The sequence below is a fragment of the Schistocerca gregaria genome, chromosome 8, assembly GCF_023897955.1.
Source record: "Schistocerca gregaria isolate iqSchGreg1 chromosome 8, iqSchGreg1.2, whole genome shotgun sequence".
Taxonomy (NCBI): domain Eukaryota; kingdom Metazoa; phylum Arthropoda; class Insecta; order Orthoptera; family Acrididae; genus Schistocerca; species Schistocerca gregaria.
In genome coordinates, this window is record NC_064927.1 from 70,499,080 (window position 1) to 70,526,158 (window position 27,079).

The window sequence follows — 27,079 nt, forward strand, 5'->3', positions numbered from 1 at the left end:
AAAGAAGACTGACATTTTCACGTACACCTTGTAAATGGTTGTTAGCGCTTATTGCATGAAAGGTGATGGAGTGTCTTTATTATCGAAACGGCGTAATGAGTGATTGCCTACAGTAGTAGAGGTTGGAACGCCAGTGAAAAAGCGTTACCTCGCAAATTACGCAGGCTGAGTTAGTTCCAAGGATTTTTACTCTGAGAAGCGTACCATTGTAGGAATTCCTAATTAAAGGGTATAGGTATTTCCTCGCAAACTTTCCGTTCTGCAACACAAAAGATTAAAATATGGTTGGTGGACGTTCGGAAGAATCTGTAGAGAGCGAGAATATTCCGTGGTTTCGAGAATATGATTCGCCTTCTGCAGTTATGAGAGAGGGGAGCAGAGCTTTGCAGGGAAGCCAGTGGTGGAGAAAAAGAGGTCTTCCGTTTAGAGCGCCCATGTCTGACGGTCGCACATCACCGGTTTCGTTGCTACAGTCGGACTTGCTGTCTCTACTCGCAGGAGATTTAGGCACTGTACTGTTTCGAACTTATACGGTTCTGGAATTCGCCTCCGGATAGGGAGTCGTCATTGCGTATGCAGCATTCAGTGACTGAGAGCACTTCTTCTGCCTATGCTCGTATAGGGACGTTACCTGAACTCCGTTCTTCAGGCTGGGAGTTGGCGTTTATCGTCTGTAGAACACACAGACAAGAAGAAAGTCAGAGGACCATCTTCTGTTGTCCTAGTGTTTGAATGAGGTTTTTTTAAAAAAAAATATTTTGTGGCTGAAGTTCTTTCGTCGTCACAGTCGTGCATGAGAACCATCACTCCGACGCACCGAACGCACTACATACGGTGATATTGCTAATTGCGTCTGCTTATTAGGGCTATAAACCTAAACAGTTCTGATCACGTAACTTTTATCTCCACTGATGTTGCACACCACTGTAGATCATCTTTGAAAGTAGTGTCTTCTAGTGTTTGGTACGTAGATGATGTCAGTCATATTGTGTTATTTATATTAGACCGTGTGGTTATGAAAAGAGGCATATTTGGGCAATTGATCAATCATATTAGTTAGGAAATTCATTTGTATCTCCTTATGTCCATTGGAAATTGATATATAAACATTAGTAGTATATAAAGGTGTTTCAATATACAATAAATCTATAAGCAGAAATAACATTTATTATTTTGTAGTTACTATCAAAAATGATATCGACAGGAAGTGCAAAGTGGCTAAGCAGGGGTGGCTAGAGCACAAATGTGAGGATGTAGAGGCTTATCACACGAGGGGTGAGATAGGTACTGCCTACAGGAAAGTTAAAGAGACCTTTGGAGAAAGGAGAACCACTTGCATGAATATCAAGAGCTTTGATGGAAACCCACTTGTAAGCAAAGAAGGAAAAGCAGAAAGGTGGAAGGCGTATATAGAGGGTCTATACAAGGGCAATGTACTTCAGGACACTATTATGGAAATGGAAGAGGATGTAGATGAAGATGAAATGGGAGATATGATACTGCGTGAAGAGTTTGACAGAGCACTGAAAGACCTGAGTCGAAACAAGGCCCCGGGAGTAGACAACATTCCATTAGAACCACTGACAGCCTTGGGAGAGCCAGTCCAGACAAAACTCTACCATCTGGTGAGCAAGATGTATGATACAGGCAAAATACCCTCAGGCTTCAAGAAGAATATAATAATTCCAACCCCAAAGAAAGCAGGTGTTGACAGATGTGAAAATTACCGAACTATCAGTTTAATAAGTCACAGCTGCTAAATACTAACGCGAAATCTTTCCAGACGAATGGAAAAACTGACAGAAGCCGACCTCGGAGAAGATGAGTTTGGATTCCGTAGAAATATTGGGAACACTTGAGGCAATACTGACCCTACTACTTATCTTAGAAGAAAGAGTAAGGAAGGGCAAACCTACGTTTCTAGCATTTGTAGACTTAGAGAAAGCTTTTGACAATGTTGATTGGAATACTCTCTTTCAAATTCTGAAGGTGGTAGGGGTAAATTACAGGGAGCAAAAGGCTATTTACAATTTGTACAGAAAGCAGATGGCAGTTATACGAGTCGAGGGGTATGAAAGGGAAGCAGTGGTAGGGAAGGGAATGAGACAGGGCTGTAGCCTCTCCCCGATGTTATTCAATCTGTATATTGAGCAAGCAAAAAGGGAAACAAAAGAAAAGTTCGGAGTAGGTATTAAAATCCATGGAGAAGAAGTAAAAACTTTGAGGTTCGCCGATGACATTGCAATTCTGTCAGAAACAGGTAAGGACTTGGAAGAGCAGCTGAACGGAATGGACAGTGTCTTGAAAAGAGGGTGTAAGATGAACATCAACAAAAACAAAACGAGGATAATGGAATGTAGTCGAATTAAGTCGGGTGATGCTGAAGGAATTAGATTAGGAAATGAGAGCTTAAAGTAGTGAAGGAGTTTTGCTATTTGGGGAGCAAAATAACTGATGATGGTCGAAGTAGAAAGGATATAAAATGTAGACTGGCAATGGCAAGGAAAGCTTTTCTGAAGAAGTAAAATAGATTTAAATGTCAGAAATTCGTTTCTGAATGTATTTGGAGTGTAGCCATGTATGGAAGTGAAACGTGGAAGATAAAGAGTTCAGAAAAGAAGAGAATAGAAGCTTTCGAAATGTGGTGCTACAGAAGAATTCTGAAGATTAGATGGGTAGATCACATAACTAATGAGGAGGTATTGAATAGAATTGGGGAGAAGAGGAGCTTGTGGCACAATATGACTAGAAGAAGGGATCGAATGGTAGGACATGTTCTGAGACATAGAGACATCACCAATTTAGTATTGGAAGGCAGCGTGGAGGGTAAAAATCGTAGAGGGAGACCAAGAGATGAATACACTAAGCAGATTCAGAAGGATGTAGGCTGCAGTAGGTACTGGGAGATGAAGAGGCTTGCACAAGATAGAGTAGCATGGAGAGCTGCATCAAACCAGTCGAAGGACTGAAGACCACAACAACAACAACAGTTACTATTTCCCTTAATAATTATGTTTATGTTGTAAGTTATATGTTAAAAATCAAGAAGGAGGAGATAATATCACCATTAAGAGATCATAAGATCTGCTTCAGGTGACCAAATCTTAATTTTCGTGTTCAGTATTTTCGGTTATTTGCATCTTGCTGCAATCAGACGGATCCCAGTTTCGCCACGTGCGGTTACAGCTGTAGCGGCTCTAAAGCTGAGTACTAACAAAGTTGGGTTTGTACGTTATTCAGTTATTAAATTTAGTAGTTTTCAATGGTGTCTCGTGCTTCTTCTGACAAAATAACGGTTAAATAAACTATCGGAAACTTTCGCCCACTGTGTTTCTTATAGTTGTTTTTGCTTTGAAGTCGTTTAATAAATTTCGTATGGTAGTATTTAGCTGACGGTTCTTATTATTTGTAGTGAAATATTTCAATAAAATTTTTATTCAGTATATTTCATTTCGTTGAGTGGTCCAGTGGCCTCTTGAATTTTTAGTTTTAGCTAAGAAATTGTATGAAATTTTTGTGGTATGGGAAAGGTTGTGGTTTAGTAGGATTAACAAAAGTAGTTGCTTTCGTAGTAGAGAGAGAATTTCGGGACACTATTGTTAGTCCTTTAAATAGCTCTACTCTTGTAATTGAACTTAATAACGTAGAGTGTAGTTTTTGCTGTAACTGTTAAGAATTTTACCACGAGTGAGAAGTGTGGGATTTGTTGTCGATTTGTGAGTAGTGGATAATGGTGTGAGATTTGTTCAAAGCATTTTCATTGAGGGTAGCGCAGTAGTGAAGCCAGTGGGCATTCTAGTGAGAACCTCTCCTGGAAATGCAGAATTTGTAGCAGAAATAAGTTGATTAAGGAGCAGTTACAATACGCAAAGGAGGAACTAGATAGGTTGAGGAGGGTGAAGGGTATTGGGGAATGGAAACTATCAGCTGGTAAGAGAGCAGTTAGGAGGAGAAGACATTCAGACCGTTGTGCTTTGCGTGTAACCAATATATTTGACCAAATGTCAGAGTTGAGTGGACAGGAGCCCCTTGCAGCTGTAGGTGTAGGAAACATGCAGCAGTCCTCAGCAGTTAGGAAGCCTAAATCTGTTCCAAATTATAACAGAGAAAGAAGGTTCTGTTTCTAAGTAGTTCTTATTGCAAAGGTGTGGGCCAGCAGTTGCAGGAAGTGTTGGGGAGTGAATACCAGGTCACCAGCATTGTGAAGCCTAGTGCAGGGTTGTCTCAGTTGACTGACAGCATATGGAAGTTATGTAGCAATTTTACGAGAGAAGATCAGGTAGTGATTGTCGTTGGAGCAGCGAATAGTCTTGATAGGGACGGAGAATATGATGTAAGTGGTGACCTAGTAAAGATATCTACTGAGACTGGTGGTACTAATGTGAAATTCGTGCAATTGTTTCAACGTCATGATCGATCTCATCTTAATGTTGTTATTAGGTATGTTAACTTGTGGTTGGAAAAGGCACCGATAGTGGAGGGCATGGGTCACATTGCAGTGGTGGCAGTCGAGTCTATCAATAGATCGGTTTTCACTAGGCGTGTGGACTGCACGTCAATAGGTGCAGCAAGGAGAGGTTGGAAAAGTTTATAGGTGACAGGGTAAAGGGTGGTGGTGGGATCGCTCATGGAAAAATTCCAGTGATAGGTACATCTGCTTAAATGAAGTCCATCTAATAAAGGAATCACCTTCAGAGGAGGTCAGGTAACCAAGTAGAGAAGGAATTAGCATATTTCATCATAATATAGGAGTTAGTGAACTGCTTATAGATGTTGACTCTGTCATCATTGGTTTATCAGAGCACCACTTAAATAACTTGACAGTTTAGAGGCTTCCTTTACCAGGATACAGATTAGCTGGCTGTTTTTCAAGGCGTTCTTTACAGTGTGGGGCAGTGGCCATGTACGTAAAATCCAGTATTTCGTTTGAGTCCGTAGACGGATCACGGCACTGCACTGAACAGATATTTATTTTTTGTGCAAGGCAGTTGAATTTAGTGAAACTGAAATTATAATTGTTGTTTATAGGTCCCGTAACTCTGCCTTCATAGCATTTCTGCTCGAGCTACAGAGGGTTCTTGATTCACTTTGTAGAAAGTACCAGAAATCAGTTATATGTGGTGACTTCAATACTAATTTTGTATATATTTGTGCAAGGAAAAGGATGTTGCCAGGTCTGATGCAGAATGTATTTTTTCCCAACTAGAGTGCACGGGAACAATAGCACAGTCGTAGACAATATTTTTATTCATTCTTCATCACTAGTTGGGCATTCTGTTAGTGAAAGGGTGAATGGCTTTTCACACGATGACGCACAAATTTTAACACTATAAGGCTTTCCTACTCAAACAAATGTCACGTATAATTACAAACTATGTAGGAAAGTTAATCCAGTGGCCATCGAGAGTTTGTTAAACCTCGTCAAGTAACAAGAGTGGCAGGATGTTTATAGCGCCGATAACATAGATAACAAATATAATGCTTTCCTTAACACATTTATTATGCTCTTTGAGAGTTGCTTTCCATTAGAACGTTCTTAACTGGGTTGTTGTTGTCGTTGTTGTGGTCTTCAGTCCTAAGACTGGTTTGATGCAGCTCTCCATGGTAATCTACCCTGTGCAAGCTTCTTCATCTCCCAGTACCTACTGCAACCTACATCCTTCTGAATCTGCTTAGTGTATTCATCTCTTGGTCTCCCTCTACGATTTTTACCTCCAATGCTAAATTTGTGATCCCTTGATGCCTCAGGACATGTCCTACCAACCGATCCCTTCTTCTAGTCAAGTTGTGCCACAAACTTCTCTTCTCCCCAGTCCTATTCAATACCTCCTCATTACTTACGTGATCTACCCACCTAATCTTCAACATTCTTCTGTAGCAACACATTTCGAAATCTTCTATTCTCTTCTTGTCTGAACTCTTTATCGTCCACGTTTCACTTCCATACATGCCTACAGTCCATACAAATACTTTCAGAAATGACTTCCTCACACTTAAATCTATACTCGATGTTAACAAATTTCTCTTCTTTGGAAACGGTTTCCTTGCCATTGCCAGTCTACATTTTATATCCTCCTTACTTCAACCCTCATCAGTTATTTTGCTCCCCAAATAGCAAAACTCCTTTACTACTTTAAGTGTCTCATTTCCGAATCTAATTCCCTCAGCATCACCCGAATTAATTCGACTACATTCCATTATCCTCGTTTTGCTTTTGCTAACTGGGTACTAGCAGTAAAAGGCAGCCTTTGTGGCTGACTAGTGGGGTAGGGCTATCATGTAGTACAAAGCTGGAATTATACCAAAATGTTAGTAGTCACAATCAAGCTACAGTAGTCCACTACAAACAGTATTGTAAGGTGCCTAAAATGTTATTAGGAATCCAAATAGTATGGAGTACGCAAATAGAATAGTCAATTCACAGAATAAAATTAAAACCCTATGGTGAGTTGTGAAGGAAGTGTCTGGTCAGCAGCCCGACGATATAAAGTCAGTAGTAGTAGTTCATAAACATTGTATTTCATCTGTTATTATTTTATTTTATTTATTTATTTATTTATTTTAATTCCGTGTACGGACACGTTCCATGACCTTGGAAATTTGCTCCTCAATTTGGTACTACGGAACTATAAGTGTAAAATAAAATAAAAATAAAAAAAATAGCGCTTGGTGTCACAGCAGGACCAACATGTGCCCGGATTTCTTCCCTGGATGATGTTCGGTGGGCCACCCCTGTTGGCACTATGTGTTAATCTTGACGTGTGTCAGTACCATGCAGAGCCTCGTCTACGGGTGTGATAATATCCCACGGACAGGTGCTAAAATTAGCGACACACCACTGCACCCAGAACACGCAAGAATGCCTCGACACGTCCATCTCGCTTCCCACAGGCCCGCAGTGTGCCCCCTCCACACCTTAAACTGCTGAAGTTGTTCTACAGGGGTACGCACTCTTCAGCGGGGAGTGGTTGTACCCTAGAATGAAGGCCGGCCGTAGTGGCCGTGCGGTTCTAGGCGCTACAGTCTGGAACCGAGCGACCTCTACTATCGCAGGTTCGAATACCGCTTCGGGCATGGATGTGTGTGACGTCCTTAGGTTAGTTAGGTTTAATTAGTTCTACGTTCTAGGCGACTAATGACCTCAGAAGTTAAGTCGCATAGTGCTCACAACCATTTGAACCATTTGAACCTAGAATAAATCTTGCCTGTACTGCTCACCTCGAAACTCAGCACAGTTGCAGCCTGCGAGAGTCGAAGCATCCACCAACACTGTTCTAGCACATGTTCAAATTATGATGCGTCCACATAACAGAAATATAGCAAACTCCGATTTGCAATGACCAAAACAACTGTAGCACAGCATGAGAATATAATAAACCTCTTCTATGAAAATTTTGCCAGAGTAGGTAAAAAACTAACATAAACACAATCTATAAATACAGTGAAACTTAGCAGTTACCATTGACTTACAATAAAAACTGTGGAAAATAAAAGATCTTAAATTAACGACGTGGAATTCATGAACTATCATTTACAGAAATTCCGCACTACATGGAAGAGTTCAAGATACCTCTTAGATAACAAATATATAAGTCGATCAAGGAAGGAGTCTTTCCAAATTGCTTCAAAACAGCACTAACAAAAACGGTTCATAAGAAAGTACGGAATATGAACCAGAAAATCAAACAACCGTAACCTTCCTGCTAGATATGTGAGAAACACGAACCTCGACACAGAGATTTATTCCACTGAAACCTAGGGTAGTCAGTAAAAGGACGTTTGTCGCCCATAAATATAAAATGTGTCATAGACACAGTCAAGTTTAATGGAGAAAGGAATGACAAGGCCATCTATGAACCTGACAGTAGCTTTTCACTCTGCGGATCACAAAAAATTAGTATAGGTACTACAGAAGAGAAATAGGAAGCTGGATCCTATCATCTTTCAGAAACAGGAACTAAGCTATATACTCAGAGAAACGCAGGAGACAGGATATCATACCTTTTCTGACTCTCAATTATCCATACTTGGCACACTAACATTCAAACTACACCCAAATCACATTCGACACATCGTTAATTGTTACTTACGCACAACCACATTCACATGTTAATACTGTTCTATTCATGAAGAATGATAGAAAACATCTGTAACTAGAAAGGCTGGAAAATACTGTAGAACTATAGAAAAAATTACATAAAAACGTCGCCAAAATATTTTCCTTAAATTTTATTCGAAGAAATATGGGCTCTACATCGCAGAAATATTACCCAGGTATAAAATTCTTCGCGATAATAACGAATGTAAATATAAACTGGGGTAAGCACATACAATATGTAAGTGGAAAACTCAACTGCAACATGTATGTCTTCCACAGACTCAGCATTATGAAAGACATAAAAATTATGAAAATGATGCACTCTGCACTAATTCATTCTATATTGAAGCATGGGACATTTCAGTGGTGAAACATGTGTAAAACAATCACAGACTACTCAAATTACAGAAAAGTGCATTAAAAATGTCAGTGAATATAAAGAGGGAAAAGAAAATCTAGGACGATTACTGTGTTAACTTTGCCCACTATATAACTATTGGAACTCCTATGCTGGATAAAACTGAGGTGTGTGTCTGGTATTGAAGATATAGAAACACCACACAAACACGACAAAGCAAATGGTACAGCAACAACTAGTCGAAGAACAACACCACGAAATTGTATGTAAAACCATATTGAGATGGATATGTGCCAAAGAGTAACATACTTCATACATGAGAGTTATTATTAACAAAAAAAGTATTAAATGGATAACTCGATACCTTTATGACATAATAGTGTTTCTATAGCCTATATGATTTTCTGTGCAATGCAATCATTATATAAATATGTGATATAGTTCTCAATAAAAACAAAATATGCTGTAAAAATCTCCTGTAAGCACTTATGAAAGTATGTCTATACCACACATGATTGATCTTGTAAATGAAATTATAAGGTGATATGATAATGTGTAGAACATATGGTGTACATAATTTTAATTTGCTATCTAACATTTATTGTACTTGGCTGTATACTTTTGTTTGCTTGTTACAAAAATCTCGCTTGATAGTTTCAAGTAAATTGTCTGCAAAGCCAACGAGCATTGCAATTACAACTTTTTAAAAACATTTTCGGTTTTTTTGCCGTTAGCTTTATAGATCATTTTGCTAATTGTGAGATGGTTGACTTACACTTTCAGGGTGAACTACTAATCGGATAACGCACTTTGGGTGCCAAGGTGCCTCACAGTGGAAAACTGTTTCAGTACAGTAACATTCTGTATACAGACACAAATCAGGGATGATAGGAAATTAAAAATTACAGCGTAAACACACTGTACTCTTCATAAGTTTAGAAACACCGTGCTACGTATTAAAACGGTGCAATATGGGAGATATATTTGTAAGTTATTTGTTAGAATACTGAATAGTATGCTCAAATAACGATTAATACTGACACAATATTGTACAGATAATTACTGTACATATACATGCTTATTGGTATGGTTCGGTTTTATATAATCTGACTTTACCTGACCGAGGGGTACCGCCAACAAGCGAGGTGGAGCCAGTGGAAGGCACGAGGTACATTGTCTACAGTTATGTACAGGTGCAGTTCCGTACGAAGGTAGCACGCTGCCAAAAAAAATTAGTACGGGCATCGAAAGGAAGTGAAGATGTCCCCAAAGAGGCAGATTCCTTATTATTCACGGGTAAAGACAATCACTAAAGCGACAAATATCAAAGAAACTGAAGGTTTCCACCAGCAAAGTTGTCAAGACCGTACAAGGTGTCGAGGTACAGGCTCCGGTGATGATCGTCTTTGCTCGGGAGCACGCTAGGAGAACTAATTGCGGTGACCAGTAAACGTTATAGACTCAAGAATGTCCCTGAATTTACTGCTGAAGTAAACACTTTTAGGGACACGGCAGGGAGTGAGCCAGCTGTGAGGCGGTGGCTCCTGGATCGTGTAACAGCTAGAAAACGACTGTTGCGGCCTGCTAACAAAAAGAAAAAGCTTCAAACTAACACTGGACAGTAGTTGGCTGGCAAACAGTCTTATACACTGATGAATGCAAGTTTGAAATATTTGGAAGTAAACGCCCTCAATTTGTACGCCGTTTATCACACTAACACTCGACTCCTCAGTGCGTAATTCCAACTGTGAATCACGGAGGTGGTTCTGTGACGGTATGGGGATCTTTTGGAGGGAATGAAGTCGGATATTTGATGAAAGTGGATGGAAAAACGAACCAAAAGGGTTATTAAACCATTCTCCAGCGACATGCCAAACAATCCAGTTTCCGTCTGATTGGGAAAGTTGTGTCTTGCAGCAAGACAACGAGCCAAAACACACGTCGCTCTTGTGTGAGAAGTATGTGAGGCCCCTAGAGGTTGGCCTCCCCAGTAACCCAACAGAGCTGCTAGGGGATGGGTTGTACTGGAGGAATCGAATACTGGTAACCACCAGTGAGAAACACTTGTGGGAGATCCTGCAGCTAGAATGCTTACTAATTCCAAGGAAAACTGACAAATTTGACCCATCACACGCCGAGAATATGCAAGACAGTGACTGCAGCAAGGAGTACCTATCCTGAGGAATCTAAAATTTAATAGTTACATGTACCTTTGTGCTGGTTGAGTTTAGTGAACATTTAGAGAAAAGAAATAAAATTTATTTTCTAATGTACTTGCTTTCATTGCCCATAATCGATTGGTGTTTCCAAATTTATGGAGGGCAGTGTATACCCCAAATTCACGTACTGAAAGTGTCACAGTTTTAACCCGTAAACGTTGCTGTTTAGCGCGAGTTAACGCTGTAGTTAGAGGTTTCATAGTATTGCATCCCTTGGTCAGCTCTTGTAGCAGTTTGAAATTGTTTTAACTGTAAAGCATCATGATAGCATGCAACAACCGATAATAGCTCGCTTTGTAAATGCAGTTCAGCACCTGATGAAGAAGAAAATGTTCGAAACTTTTAAGAAAATACTAAATTCTAAAAACGTCACCGGTTTAGTGGTTGGCAGATGTTTTAAAATTTACCTCACTAAACACTGTTGGCCCTGGGTAAAACGTGTTTGAAAAGTATGGGACATATATGTGGCCTATGTACTTGCAACGGAAGTCTGGCAGTTTGTTTTCGAAAACTTCTTCATGCAGTGTGATATATGACACTGATAAATGTTTACTTGTATTACGCGCTTCGAGAAACAACTGAACTACTTCTGATGACGGACATCCGATGCTTGTAGTATTTCCCTTTGCGGAGTCACAGCCCAGCGAGCGCATTGCCTCCTCCAAGCTGGTCCCTTGTACCTAGTCGCTGACGTTGATGCTACAGGGTCATAAGAAGCGTACGTGACGCACGCCGTTGTCGTGGCCGGCGATAAGGGAGAACAGTTTGTGGACTGGCGGCCGGCCGGCTGTTGGGTCGGTGCCAGAGATACGGTACGGTCCTCCACAGAACTCGGAGCGGGCGCCTCTGTGCCGCACACCTGAGGATAACGCGACAGCGCCGCAACGCTACTCTGCGTGGGACTGTATGTACTACTGACAGGTTAACACGGTTCGCGGGGCCGTCGCGCACGCTGGCTGTTGCTGGTTGCCTATCTGGCGGTTTCAAGGGGCCACAAAAAGTTGATTATCAATATTTCATATAATTATTGCCTCATTTAAGAAATTTAAAAAGCTGTCAGTACCTACTCAGTAGGAGGTATAATCTTATATTAAGAGTTTAAGACATAGGCAAGTATTACAGTTAGTACAGTCACAAAAATCTCTTGAGACAACGCAATTCCTGGCGCGCATATTATCCAGACAATAATCATCCAGTATTTTAAAATGAGAAGACTTAGCGACTTTCAACTTCGAACATAATTTCAAACCTTTTTCTCGATACACACTTAACGTCAAATATTTTAACACATTAGCTCACTCACTGTCAGATGCCTGAAGGTACTTTATTACTTAAAGTTCGATTCCCTAAAGAATAGCTGTTTTACTGTTTATACCTAAACGCTCTGTCAGTTCGTAATAAAAGGGTCGGAATCCGGTAGTTTGAAAGGTAATAAAGCTCACGGAAACAAACGACTTGAGATAAGAGTAGACCTAATACACAGTGTCTTATCTTCTACAATGATATACCTACTTAGAGAATTGAAGATCTGTTAGATGACGGTTAGGCAATTCTTACTTTGCGTCCGAAAATCAAGATTTTAGACAATTCATGAAAAATTCGTAGGATTTGACGACGCAGAAAGTGTCTTCGACAATGTTAAACGCAGCAATTTGTTCTAAATTCTAACGAAAACAGCTGTAAGCTATAGAAACGGACAGGTAGTGGATCATACTTAGGGTGAAGAAAAGCATGCCGCACTTGTCATGCATGTTCAAGAAACAAGTGTATCTAGTAAATCGTAGTTCCGCCAATAGGTTTACAAGAAACGCGATTTAAAGGAAAACGAGGCTCGGCTACTGCGTGCAACGTGTTCAGGAACAGGTAGCGGGAGCTGTGCGTTATACGGGAGATGTACCGTCATTAGCTCAGTGAGACGAGGCAATGTGGGATACGTATCCACAGGCTCGCCGATGTCTGAGCCGCGTTCGCACCAAACTTTCATTTTTTTTACAGAAGGATCATAGTGTATCCAGTTTACGCCTCCACAATACGACATCTTGTGCATTTATTCTGTTACTATTACCTTTATTTAAACGTTAAGGCGTAACATGAACTTTTTAAATCCTTAAACGACCACACTGTTTGGTCCTCCATACAAATGAAGCCAACAAAAATAGTGAATACAGTAACATCGTCTCTTTCCAGTAAGGTACAAAGAACGCAATAAGTCGGCTACACTATATTGCAATTTATGCTACGCACAGTAATACAGGTCTGCAGGTTTGACGTCAAGCCTTATCGTCACAGAGCCAGTACATACACTTAAGAGCAACATTTAGAGATGTTCAGACCGACCACCTTGGATTGACAAACAATTCCCACTCGCTGGCTAACACTTTGCTGGACCCTGCAACATCCCTGTATCCTCCATCGTCGAAGCGGCATGCCACGCAAGCTTCTAGGTCGTATATATCGACGTGTGGTATATTATAACCTTTTTCCTTAAAGTGTCCCCTCAAATAAAAACCTACTGGCTTAATGTCCGGGGAACGTGGAGGCCGGAACATGTTCACGACCAATCCATTTCCCTGGAAACGCTTCATTTAAATAGTTACGTACATCCATTCCAAAGTGTGGCGGTGCTCCATCATGCTCAATCCGTAGTTGTCGCCGAACACGAAGTGGAACGTTTTCTAATGTGTTAGGAAAACTTCTCTGGCAATAGGTAATGGTCCGAAAGCACTCCTTCCACGGTTCCAACTCACAGATCTTTGCTACAGCTTGCCAGAAAGGCACGTTCGCATATAATCTATCGATTGTGTTCCGACTAATAATGGCTGTTGTGAAGGCTGAAGATACCTTCATGACTGAAACTACATTCTTCAGTCCATATCACATTATTTATCAAATGTTCATTATCTTCCAGTTGGTGCAAAAGCCGTTCACGAAACTGTATTCGTCGAATGCAGTCTCCTGGCCATCGGTAATGAGTTAATGTATAACGATATTGATGCAGCTCTTCATCGTGCAACGCTTCAAGGATCAGTCTTTAAAGTATATGGAAATGCAATATCGCGGGCACTTCACAAAGTAAGTGGGGAACGGTTTCACGAAGCGCCTCCTCTGTGGAGTATGTCTAGTCCTTGGACGACCTTAATCCATTATTTGTGGACGACGATTAGCGGTTTCCTGAAGGCGTTGCTCCAGGCGACGAAAAACATTCTTACCGGGTTGGCGGCTTTGAAGTTACTGTGCAGCACAGACATGGCCAGCAACAGCAGCAACTTGGTTACTGGATGCAGCTAGCATTAAAAGCACATCGACGCATTCACCGTTTGTGTATTCCACAGAGAAACCTCCTTACATGAACCCAAGTGCGTGGTTACTTGACCCATGCATGCAGTTTAACGGACCACAATATCGTGTGAGAGCCTATTGTCAGGCGGCGAAATGATATTCAGCTTATGAACGAAGAGAACTAGGGAATGGGCACCTATAAAATAAAGAAATGGAATCTGACGAGCATTCGAATCCTAGACCCGTATCTGGTGTCCCAGCAGTCCTTTCCTGAACGTCGAAGGGGTCCCCTCCACGGCAATCAGCCTCGCTAAATATTTTTTTATTTCTTTTTTTATTGTTCGCAAATAAAAGATGAACATAATATTTTTTTGAAAACTTAAATACGTATCTGTACACTGTTTCAACATTTTTAAAAACAAATTATCATACTGAACGAAAGGAGATGATATCAAGTGGTAATTACGTAAATGGTGTAACAAATAGTAGACTGAAACTGCTTCTTTCAGTACAAAACAATAATGCGCTCTGTCCACCTTTGTGGCCACCTTTGTCAATCCCTTTGCGCCTCAAATTGTACCTTGGCAAGTCTTCGTATTTTTTCTTGTTAACTATAAAGTAGAAGAATCAAAACACTTTGAAAATCAAACAACTCAAAGTCAACAAAATACACTGCTTTTTAAGTTAAAGATAGCATCCACTGGGTGCACTTCACTAAAAAAACGATGCATGAGATGCGCAAATGCTCTTCTCTGGAAATTAGAAAAATATTGTTGGTATTTTGGGTCATACACAATCGCCTTATGTCGTTCATGCAGGTAGCTTCAGAAGTCCAGCACATTCTTCAGGCCATCGCGAAGCAGATAATGCACTGCTTGGGTTAGTTTGTATCCATGTCACTGCATTTGCTTTGGCTAATGGGTAGTACGTTCTGTCCAGAAAAAGAACAATCGTAGGACCAAAGGCTTGTTGTTCTACATGGAGAAGGAAGGAAATTATTTTCATCACTAGATGACACACTTCTGCAGAGCGGTCACACGTCAGTAGGGGAAGGACTCGTGTTCTGGTTCATTCTGTTGCTGTGGTTTACATACAATTAGGAGCTGAACTGCTTACCTTATGATCCCTTCCCCTCCCCTTAACCTTTTGTTCTACTAAGAGATTTGTGGTGGCTGATTTACAATATGACCCCCTGGGAATAATCTGTATTTTGGGGAAACTCACCATCTCTCCCCTAACCCTCCCCTCCCCCATCCCTCTGTAAACCTCCAACCCCCTCCCCTCCCCATCTCCAGTAAATGCGCACTTTCAAGCCCGAGTTATTCAAACAGCGCCTTCCCACTCTATCACTTTGATTGACTAATCAATTAAAGTGATCAATTAATTAACCCTTCCTCCTCTGGTAAATCCCCTAGCCCTCTCGCCTTTCTGCTTTTCCAGTGCTGGAGATGCTCCTGCAATGATGCTGCAGTTGAAATATTAAGTTACAGGTACGATTGTAATAGGCTCTACAGAAATTTATGTGCCCGTTATTAAATATGAACCAAATTCTGAGCTTGAATAGCGATAGAATATACTGAAAATTGGAAAATCTCCATCTTTCTATGAACCACAAACTGTGGAAATCGCTAGTTTAGTTAACAAGGCAAATTGCGAGCTATATCTCACGAAGTGGTACGCCTCAATGGACTTTGATACGCCTTGCTTTATTTTTGTTGTGTTTCAACTAATCGGAAACGTTACCAGATTGGCCGATCCATCACTGTATGAAGCTGTCTAATCAATATTTTAAAAGCGGAGGAAACAAAATATTTCCTCAAGGAACATGGGGTTTAGAAACACCAGATAACTGTTTGAAAGTTTATGACACTTTTCTCGATTTTGAACGAGTTGCTCAACTGAAATGAGATGTTGATATTAATCCCTATAATATCTACATCTAGCTATATACTCCGTTAGCCACCACGCGGTGTGTGTGGCGGAGGTCACAATTCGCGCCAAAGTCATATTTACCCCCCCTCGCGAGTCGCACGAGGGAAAAACGACTGTCTGAATGCCTCAGTGAGAGCTCTAATTTAATAATATACGCTCTACATCATCGGCGAAGATCGGATTTTGGTTCTAGGCGCTCAGTCCAGAACCGTGCGACTGCTACGGTCGCAGGTTCGAATCCTGCCTCGGGCATGGATGTATGTGATGTCCTTAGGTTAGTTAGGTTTAATTAGTCCTAAGTTCTAGGCGACTGATAACCACAGATGTTAAGTCGCATAGTGCTCAGAGCCATTTGAACCATTTTTTGCTCAGAGCCATTTTGAAGATCGGATTTCGGAATTTAGTGAGCAGCCCCTTCCGTTTAGCGCGTCGTCTATCTGCAAGTGTGTCCCACTTCAAACTTTCTATGAGATTTGTAACGCTCTCGCGATGGCTAAATGTACTAGTCACGAATCCTGCCGCTCTTCTTTGGACCTTCTCGAATGAGATCCAACTGGTAAGGGTCCCATACAGACGAACAGTACTCCAAGACTGGACAAACTAAAATATTGTAAGCAATTTCCTTTGTTGAAAGACTGCATTGCTTCAGGATTCTACCAATAAACCGCAATCTAGAGTTTGCTTACCCGTTACTTGTGTAATCTGGTCATTCCGTTTGAGATCATTTCGAATAGTCATACCCAGATACTTGACGAATGTTACCGTATCCAAAGACTGGGCATTTTGTTTGTACTCGTACATTAATGGGGATTTTCGCCTTGTTATACGCAGTAGGTTACACTTACTACTATTGAGAGATAACTGCCAGTCATTACACCACGCATTTATTTTCTGAAAATCCTCATTGATTTGTTCACAACTTTCGTGTGATACTACTTTCCTCTAGACTACAGCATCATCAGCAAATAGTCTAATGCCGCTGTCAATACCATACATCAGATCGTTTATGTAAATCGTAAAAAGCAGCGCATCTATTACGCTGCCCTGGGGCGCACCTGAAGTTACGCTTGTTTCTGTTGAAGTAACCCTATTCAGGACGACATACTGCTCTCTGTCTGTTAGAAAACTTTCTATCTAACCACATATGTCATCGGACAAACCGTAAGAGCGCAGCTTTTGGAACAAGCGACAGTGCGGAACTGAGTAGAACGCCTTTCGAAAGTCGAGAAATATGGCATCAGCCTGGGAGCCGGTATCTAGAGCCGTTTGTATATCATGCACAAAGAGGGCCAGCTGTGTCTCACATGATCACTGCTTCCTAAAACCGTGCTTGTTTCTGGAGATGAGCTTCTCAGAGTCTAGAAAGGTCATTATCTCTGAACACAAAATATGTTCCATGATTCCACAACAAATCGATTTGAGTGAAATTGGCCGATAATTTTGTGCATCCGATTTTATACGCTTTGCTATGACCTGACCCTTCTTCCAGTCTCGTGGAACTTCCCACTGTCCAAATGATCTGTGATAGATGACGGATAAGAATGGTGCTGTATTTGTATCATAGTCTACATGTAGTATTACGGGGATACAATCTGGGCCAGATGCCTTCCTGGCGTCTAAGGATCTCAACTGTTTTACAATCTCAGGTACACTAAACACTATGTCAGCCATCCTTGCATTTGTTCGATAATTGAAAGGGGGAATGATGCTGCATTCTTCTACCGTAAACGAGTTTTAGTGATCCTATACATGTGATTAACAGATATGTAGCAAAAATATTATTACAGGCAAAAGACAATGATGAAATTGGTGGGTACAATTTAACGACAAAGTGTCAAAAGATATATTTTTCATTACAGTCATGCACCCCCCGTAGGAGGGATGGAAATGGTACAAAACACCACGAATTAAAATATTAACCTTGCCACCGAACGTGCAACTGAAGTTTAAATTCTAAGATAAGTCTTACAGTGGCAACATTATATACTAAAATGATCATTTAAATAAATGCCCATGAAATGCAATCTTATATAAAATTGTACAAGGTTGGCCAAACAATAGTTAAGATGCTCTACAGTAGACAGATACCGCCTCTCAAGATCATAGGCAGTATTATCAAAGTTTCCAAAGATCAAAACATATTTCAGGTATTAGGGAATTACACTCCAAGCAATAAATTCGTTAACATACCAAATCCGACAAACATACAGTAGACTGATAGGGAGATTACCGAACAACCCGAACCGCAGGTTGTTCTAACCCGCCCCTACTCCACATGGGAAAAACAGACCACCGAATTTATAAACAAGCAGGTGGGCAAACGGAGAAGAATGGTGGAACGATCCCAAAGCAAACGGCTGGTGACATCACCAAGAAAACAAGTAGAATTTAGAAAAAGTAAATCAAACATGATATCACCAATCACTTAACTTCCTTCTAATAAACTACGATTTCTCGAGAAGACGAGGAGCAGCATTCCCAAATCGCTCTCCCGAACCGTCCGCTGCCAGCCGCTTCAACGGACGCAGGAAGGCGCTCCGATCTCCCGTCTCACGGCGTCGCAGCTCGCACCGGCCAGACCGATGTCGTGGGTTGACTCCTGTTGCTCTCGTCTCGGACGCGAAGCCACTACCCATCGCTATACGCCGCGGCCCACTGGACTCACGTGGCGACCTCACATGCGCCGACGCTCAAAACGGACAAGACATCTTATGTCTCAGTGCGCGACCGACCAACCGATCGATCCAACCGTCAATGCCCACTGCCTAAGCAAACTCGAGCAGACTGGCGGCCTAACGCGCAAACTCAGATGCAGGAACTAAGCCCCGACCGGGCGACCACTCGCTGAGTTCTCTTACTGGCGGAGAGGAGAGACTCTCATTTTGCCGGATTTAAAGGTTGATCCGAACGACAGACATACTAGCACTCCGAACGACAGGCAGACACTAACTGCCTCACAAATGCGGACGAGAGACAGACTAGCAAGCTGGGGACGAGAGGCTGACCCACGCTGACCGACTGGCGAGCTCATAGCGCCCGTTAAATGCACGTGAACATTTCCCCTTTCCCACCAGAGGGAGACACAAAAGCTGCGATTGACACAACGGAGCCACCGCCAGAAACGGAGTGCAACTATTTCACACTACGCGCTGCGGCGCGCTCTTAAAAACAGCAATTTTTACTACGGCTCAGTCTTCATAGCTCATGCATCAGCCATATGACGTCTCTCCTCTATACGGTAACATCCACTTGCTCTTTTTACTTGGTATAGCCGTGAGATAATGTCCATACAGGACTTGATTACAGAATTAGAGACAAACATTTGCAGCATGTAGCGTAGTATTTGTATTTAGGGGTAATGCTAAGAATCGATACGTGGAAAATACACATAGAGCTAGCTATATTAGGTAAGGTGAAAGTACTTGGGAAAATTGTACTTACCTTTGAAAAAAAAATCGTGTGCAAGATATAATTTATAAATGTTCCGTTTTTCGGAGAAAACATTTGGGCACACGAATCACTCGCAGGCAAAATGCACCAGGCACAGCACCGAAAAAGAAACTGCAAACGCTATGCTGATGACATACTGTCTGCTCAAAAGTATCTGGAGACCCCGATGTAATGAAGAACCGACGAGTACAGGCCAGTCTGAAAAGATGCAGGGAGTACTGTGTTGTCAATGGAGAAGGAGTGACAGCAGAATGGGCCAGGAGAGGTCAGTAACGACGGAAGTTGACTGCTCATTGGATGTCACGTGAGTAGGAAACACATCAGGGACATTTCGACGTATTTACAGCTGCCCACATCGACTGCTGGTGCTGTGATTATGAAGTGGGGACGCGAGAAAACAACCACGGCTAAATCAAAACCAGGAAGACCTCATGTATTGACAGACACGGGCCGTTGAGTATTGCACAGCGTGGTTCTAAGAGCCGCATAAAACCAGCAGAAGCAATCAGTCAGTCGTGAGTTTCAGAGGGTTACCAGCTGTCCAGCTAGAACAGTGACTGTGCGTAGAGAGTTAAAAATAGTGAGGTACAATGATCGAGCAGCTCCTTCAGTCACACATTTATGTAGCCAATGGTAAGTGACGCCTGCTGTTGTATAAAAAGCGTGGACGCAGGGAAACGAGTGATTTCAAGCGATGAATCGCACAATACCCTGTGGCTACCCGATGGAAGGGCTTGAGTTCGGCAAACGCCTGCAGAATGTTTAGTGCCTAGACTGATGAACAGAGAAGGTGGTGTTACGGTATGGAGATCTTTGTCATTCTTTGCGGTAGGGGGTGGGGGGGGGGTGGGGGGGGGGAGGTGGACGTGGACTCCTTGTTGCACTTCAAAAAACCTTAAATGGCGAAATATATGAACATATTTTAGAGCGTCGTGTACTGCATACAGTAGAGGAAGACTTCGGAGTGTGTATAAGCATGAGAAGGTACCCGTGAGGCAATGGTTTGTGGGCAATAACGTACCTGAAATGGACTGGCCTGCCGAGAGTCCCGACCTGATGCCAATGGAACATTTTTGGGATGAGCTATGACGTCGTCTTAGTTCCAGACCCCAGCACCTCTTGAGGAAGAATGGGCTGCCATTCCTCCATAGACATACGGACACCACTAGAAAGTGTCCACAGCGCAGCTTAAAGCATCATACAGGCGAAGGGTGGACGGACCTCATTTAATTTGCAGTAACAGGTGTCCATATACTTTTAAAATATCAGGATCTGCCGAAGACCTCCATAAATTGCACTGAATTAAAGTTTAGTAAATATAATACTAAACATAAATATTAAATATAACTGAAGTTACAATACGAAGCACGTCAAGTGATCCTCAGAGATATAAAATGGCAATGCTGAACAGAATAGAAAGGAGTTATAACCAATAAAATCAGCAAGAACTGATTTACAAAAGGATTCCGGTTAGGCCTTTCGCCCCTCCACAACCCCTTTCCGGTGTGAAATATGCCAGCATATAGTAGCTGGTAAGTTAAATGGGACTGAAATGTTCTACCACAAAAGTATTCGGATTAGTTTCCACTACCGGCCGTTGTGACCGTGCGGTTCTAGGCGCTTCAGTCTGGAACCGCGCGACCTCTACGGTCGCAGGTTCCAATCCTGCCTCGTGCATGGATGAGTGTGATGTCCTTAGGTTAGTTAGGTTTAAGCAGTTCTGAGTTATAGGGGACTGATGACCTCATATGTTAAGTCCCATAGTGCTCAGAGCCATCAGTTTCCACCAGTATTATAAAACGACGGGTACGCTAATTCGTAAGGAACATAATGAATGAAGCACACCATAAAGCTGGAATTTATAAACTTGACTGGTCTGTAAGGTCCAAATTTCATCCTCGTCAGTCTGTTCACTGAAACGGCACGCCATACCATCAAAAGAAAATGGATTCATTAAGACTAAACAGTGTACATAAACTACTACTTTCCAGGAGAATCAACAGCACTGGAGAAAGGGACATAAAACTTTGTGGAGCAAGTAAATCAGACAAATCGTTTCGAATAATTAGATGTATACACTCATAATTATAACAACCTTGTTTACATCTCGACAAAACATTATAACTATGACCACTGCCGCACTACGGGAGCGTGACGTGGTGTGGCAAGCATGTAGGAGGCGCCAAGATGAATCGGGGGTCCTACCAGAGACGCTACGTGACGCAAAAGGCGTACTCAACTAATACAGACGACTTTGACAAAAGGACAGATTATTTGGGCCCTGCGTCTGGGAACCACTACCTCAGGAACAGCGCATCTGGTCGGCTGTTGGCGTGTTACTGTCGTGACCATCCACGGAAAGTGGTTGAAGGAGAATGAAAGGCAAGTAAGAGAGAACGTGTTAGCTGTCCAGACCTCAGCACAGAACGTAGAGGTTCGAAGCGTGTTCCGCTCTGCAAAACAGGTTAGGCAGACGTGGCCACAGAGGGCGGTGCTGGTGCAGGCGCAAGGGTTTCCCAGGCCACCGTTCGGTGCACATTGCCGAACGCAGGTCGTGTTCAGACGCGCAGTTTCCGGCGCTCAGTACGCATCACTTGCAACAAAAATTACTTAGCAGCCAAGAACCTTCACTAAACAAAATTTCATTTTATAAGAGGTTTGTAGGTGTCACAGTGCTGTTAGTGAAAGAGATAACAGACATTCTGAATTGCTTCAATAATGTACTTAAGAAAATTAAATTCACAGCAGAACATGAACAAAAAAGTCATCAATTACCTTGGCCTAAATATTACAAGACAAAACAGCACATGCATCTTCCATAATGACAGCAAAAATACAATGACCGACACCACAAGCATGTGTACAGATCAGTGCCACATAGGCAGTATCTCACAAATGGAAAACATTACCAAAAAACGGAATAATACACACATTTAAAAAGTTTTGCATCATCCAGTTCCCAGAACTCTTGAAGATAGACGTTGATTATGGATGTTGTATCACTGACACAGTCCCTTTGACTGCTCAGAGATGTCACTGAACCGGCCCAAAGAAGTAAACAACCATGCATGAGCAGCGCCAATTAGACGGAGGGGGTCCGACAGCCGATCAGTTCCAGTCATTCCACCAGGAAGGGGAGGTACACGGCTCGTGTTGTCAGTAGTTTCAACCATGCCTAGATGGTCAGTACTGCGGTTCGATAGCGTCCGCATTGTTACTTTGTGCCAGGAAGGGCTCTCAGCAAGGGAAGTGTCCAGGCATCTCTGACTGGACCAAAGTGATGTTGTTCGGACATGGAGGAGATACAGATAGACAGGAAATAGCGACGACATACCACGCTCAGGCCGCCCAAGGGCTACTACTGCAGTGCATTACGGCTACCTACGGATCATGTCTCCCAGGAAACCTGACAGCAACGCCACCATGTCGAATAATGCTTTTCGTGCAGCCACAGGACGTCGTGCTGCGACTCAAACTGTGCGCAATAGGCTGCATGATGCGCAACTTCACTCCCGACGTCCATGGCGAGGTTCATCTTTACAACCACGACACAATGCAGTGCGGAAGAGATGGGCCCAACAACATGCTGAATGGACCGCTCAGGCCTGGCAGCACGGTCTCTTCACCAATGAGTGCTGCAATGTCTTCAACCAGGCGAACGTCGGAGACTTTTTTGGAGGCAACCTGGTGAGGCTGAACGCCTTTAGACACACTGTCCAGTGAGTGCAGCATGTCGAGGTCCCCTGCTGTTTTGGGGTGGTATTATAAGGGGCTGATGTACGCCGCTGGTGGTCGTGGAAGGCAACGTAATGGCTGCACGATACGTCAATGCCATACTCCAAACGATAGTGCAACCATATCGGCAGCATATTGGCGAGGCATTAGTCTTCATGGACGACAGTTCGAGCCCTCATTGTGCACATCTTGTAAATGAATTCCTCCACGATAAAATCGCTCGATTGGAGTAGCGAGTATGTTCTCCAGACATGAACCCCATTGAAAAGGGCTGTTTATAGACGACGTGACCCACCAACCAGTCTGAAGGATCTACGCCGAATCGCTGTTGAGGAGTAACCAATGTGGACCAACAGTGTCTTGATGAACTTGTTGAGAGTATGCCACGACCACTGCAGGCATGCATCAATACAAGAGGGCATTTACTGGGTATTAGAGGCACCGGAGTGTACAGGAATCTGAAGGTTTCGCTGTAGTGTAGTACAACATGCAGAAATGATATTTCTGTTGATCTGTACTTCAATTTTCTGTTTCGGGACTCTCGGAACCGAGGTGTTGCAAAACAGTTTCTGATGTGTGTACAAATGCACACACGAAAATGGGAATCTTTCCCGAAACGCGTGGTGTAAAACATAAATAAAAGAAAATCGTGACTGGTAGGAGAAAGTTATTTATAAACAAACCCCATCAGATCACCGAAGTTATGCGTTGTCAGGATGGACCGTATGCGTTCGCCGAGCGCTGTTGGCAAGCGGGGATGCAGTCAGCCCTTGTGACGACAACTGAGCAGCTTCTTGACTGAGAAGAAGCGGCTCCGATCACGAAAACTTAAAAGAATGGTGTGCTGACCACATCCCCCCCCCCCCCCCCATCTCCTTATCCGTCGACCCCCGCCGGCTGAGGAGGACACTGCAGTCGGTCGGTAAGAAACTCTTCTGACTGAAGCAGCTGGTAAGGTGGACATGAGTCGATCGTCATTTCTGATGTACCGTCCAGCAAGTCATCGTATGAGGTGTAGGAATAGCGAATAGAGGCTGTATGCGAGGTCGCGACTGTAGGGTGGGAGGTCGAGAAGTTCGCCAGAGATGCTGAATCGTCTCATACTCATTGTCAGGAGTGGTGTGTGGTCTCGCCTTGTCATGGAGATAGAGTTGTGTTTATGAGAGAAAAAAAATGGCAGGAGTCTATCGCCGCGCGGGATTAGCCGTGCGGTCTGAAGCGCTGCAGTCATGGACTGTGCAGCTGGTCCCTGCGGAGATTCGAGTCCTCTCTCGGGCATGGGTGTGTGTGTTTGTCCTTAGGATAATTTAGGTTAAGTAGTGTGTAAGCTTAGGGACTGACGACCTTAGCAGTTAAGTCCCGTAATATTTCACACACATTTGAACATTTTTTTGGAGTCTATCGATGTTTTAACAGCGACAATATAACTGAAATTTTCCTACCAGGACCGTGTTCACTGTATTCGAAGTTGCTGGCTGCTTGCCAAAGCGTCTCTTGGAGCAAATCATTGGAGCGCACTCTCTCTCTCTCTCTCTCTCTCTCTCTCTCTCTCTCTCTCTTTGTGTGTATGTATGTGTGTGTGTGTGTGTGTGTGTGTGTGAGAGAGAGAGAGAGAGAGAGAGAGAGAGAGAGAGAGAGAGAGAGAGCGAGAGGGAGGGAGGGAGAGAGAGAGAGAGAGAGAGAGAGAGAGAGAGAGAGAGAGAGAGAGAGAGAGGGAGGGAGGGGTGGGAAGGAGGGAGGGGAGGAGAGAGAGAGAGAAAGAGAAAGAGAGAGAGAGAAACAGACGACAGTAGCTGAGGTGTCTCATACTCGTTTTGGAAACGAAATATAACAACAGTGCTGTTGCTTCATTCTACATGTTTACGAAAGATTTGGAACGGTCTGCATCAACTGCAGAGGACACTGTTCAAACTGTGAGTTTAATTAGTGAGGAATAACAGTCACGTAAGAGCTCGGTTTGTACTGCAACGTATTTGCTGGTCGGCCCACTCTCAGCACCCAGACAGCGAAGAAACCAGCAGTTAGCAGAGCTCGTGGGAGCAACGGGTGCAGCTAAATTTAATACGGCTGCCGGCGAGTAGCTTTTCGGGCAACCTAATTACCATATCGCATGCTGGTACTCCAGTTAGATAACCGGCCGGCCCCGGCGTGTTGGTCGCGCTGTGTTTACGAAGCGAGAAAGCGTCGACTCAGAGAGTGGGAGAGGGCGCCACGTCACGGGGTTATCGGGTTCCCAGCGCAGCGCCTCACGTGAGCCAAAGTCTCGAGGCAGCCAGCTGCCGCTCGCATCAGCGCGTGGCTGCTCTGCGCCCCTCAAGACACAGCCGCGGACAGCTGCTGTGCGTCGAACGCAGCACGTACGTGAACACAGGCAGTACTTCCAAGAATGACCGAACTGCCTAGAGTACTTTCATAATGAAACTTCCTGCAAGATTAAAACTGTGTGCCGGACCGAGACTCGAACTCGGGACCTTTGCCTTTCGAGGGGAAGCACTGCCAGGAAGTTTCATATCAGCGCACACTCCGCTGCAGAGTGAAAATCCTATTCTGGGCACTTTCATAATGTTCAATTCTCGCCAATGTGGTACATATTCTAAGCACGAGACGGTGCAGTACATTTTTTTCTGCATTGTCGAGTAATTAGCAGAAAACATTTTAAAGTTGAAAATTAAAGCAGTCATGATCGCTTAACAGTTGCATACCAATGCTGTATGTTGCACTGGCCAACTCCAATGGGGGGGGGGGGGGGGGGGGGGGGGGAGTCAGCGACTGACCCTACAACCATCACACATTCTCTATCTAGGATAAGTAACATTACTTATGTATTTCCATAATTTACGCAGATTAGAAGATTAAAATGTTGATTATTATTTCTGGGAAAGGGTTTTTCGGATATTTTTAGTAAAAAATAAATAGTTTTTCTCATTTATTTGTATTAATTTCACAATTACGAGGATTACGCAGATTCACATTCAGAATACTTTACAATACGAACTACTTCTTCTTTCTTGGTGTTTGCAGAGCTGATGTACTTCCTGCAAGAAGTGCAATCCTTCATGTACTTGCGGTCTTTGCTTCTGGCGCATAAGTAATAGCGTCCTTTCTTTGGCAGATTACGCACAGCTGCACGTATTGCTTTCCGTCGCGGCTCCGTAACGTTGTTTCCTCTGCTCACAGCACCTTGATTTTGATTACACGCATACCCAAAAGTTGATAACGCTGTAGTGTATTCTGAGTGTAGGCCTACAGAATTTTGAACGCGTCTTTTCATGTTGAGGTAACAAAGTTCACGAGCAAGATCTTTCAGGTACTTCTTTCTTCCAGAACTCTTTGCGGACAATTCTTTGTCCATTCCTTGTGTGTATCTTGAAATACAACATATGAATTGTATGCTGCAATGTCAGTCAAGTTGGAAAACACCGCCATTGGCCATCGACGTGTTGCTCGACGGCAGCTGTACATTCTTACACAGTTATCTAATGTATCCACTCCTGACTTTGTACAATTGTAGAATAGGATGATGCCTGGCTTCTCTTCCATCACATTCATATCATGATGTTGAGTTGACAATACTGTAACAACCTTTCCTTTCTTAGGCACGTAACTGACTAAGGTGGCATCATCACTAAAGGCAAATCGGATTGTTTCCGGTGTAGCTCTTTTTAGAGAAACGGAGTTCTGTAGGAACATCGCGTTTGTCACTTCGAATAGTACCAATTGTAGTTATTTTCTCTTTCAAAGATCAGATGCGAGTGGAACTGTAGTGAACTTTCTGTCCATGGTAACATTTCTTCCAGATTGTTTACACATTTCAATCAATCTTCTAACTATTTCAGGGCTACTGTTATGGTTCATCTCATTAGCGTGCTTTCCAGCGTAGAGATGCGCAGCGAGGCAGTATTTCATATCTGAATCACATAACCACCTCTATTACATAATTTCCTGTTTTTGTTGGAATATATAGCCTGAATGGGCATCGCCCACGGAAGGTCACACGTTCTTCATCCA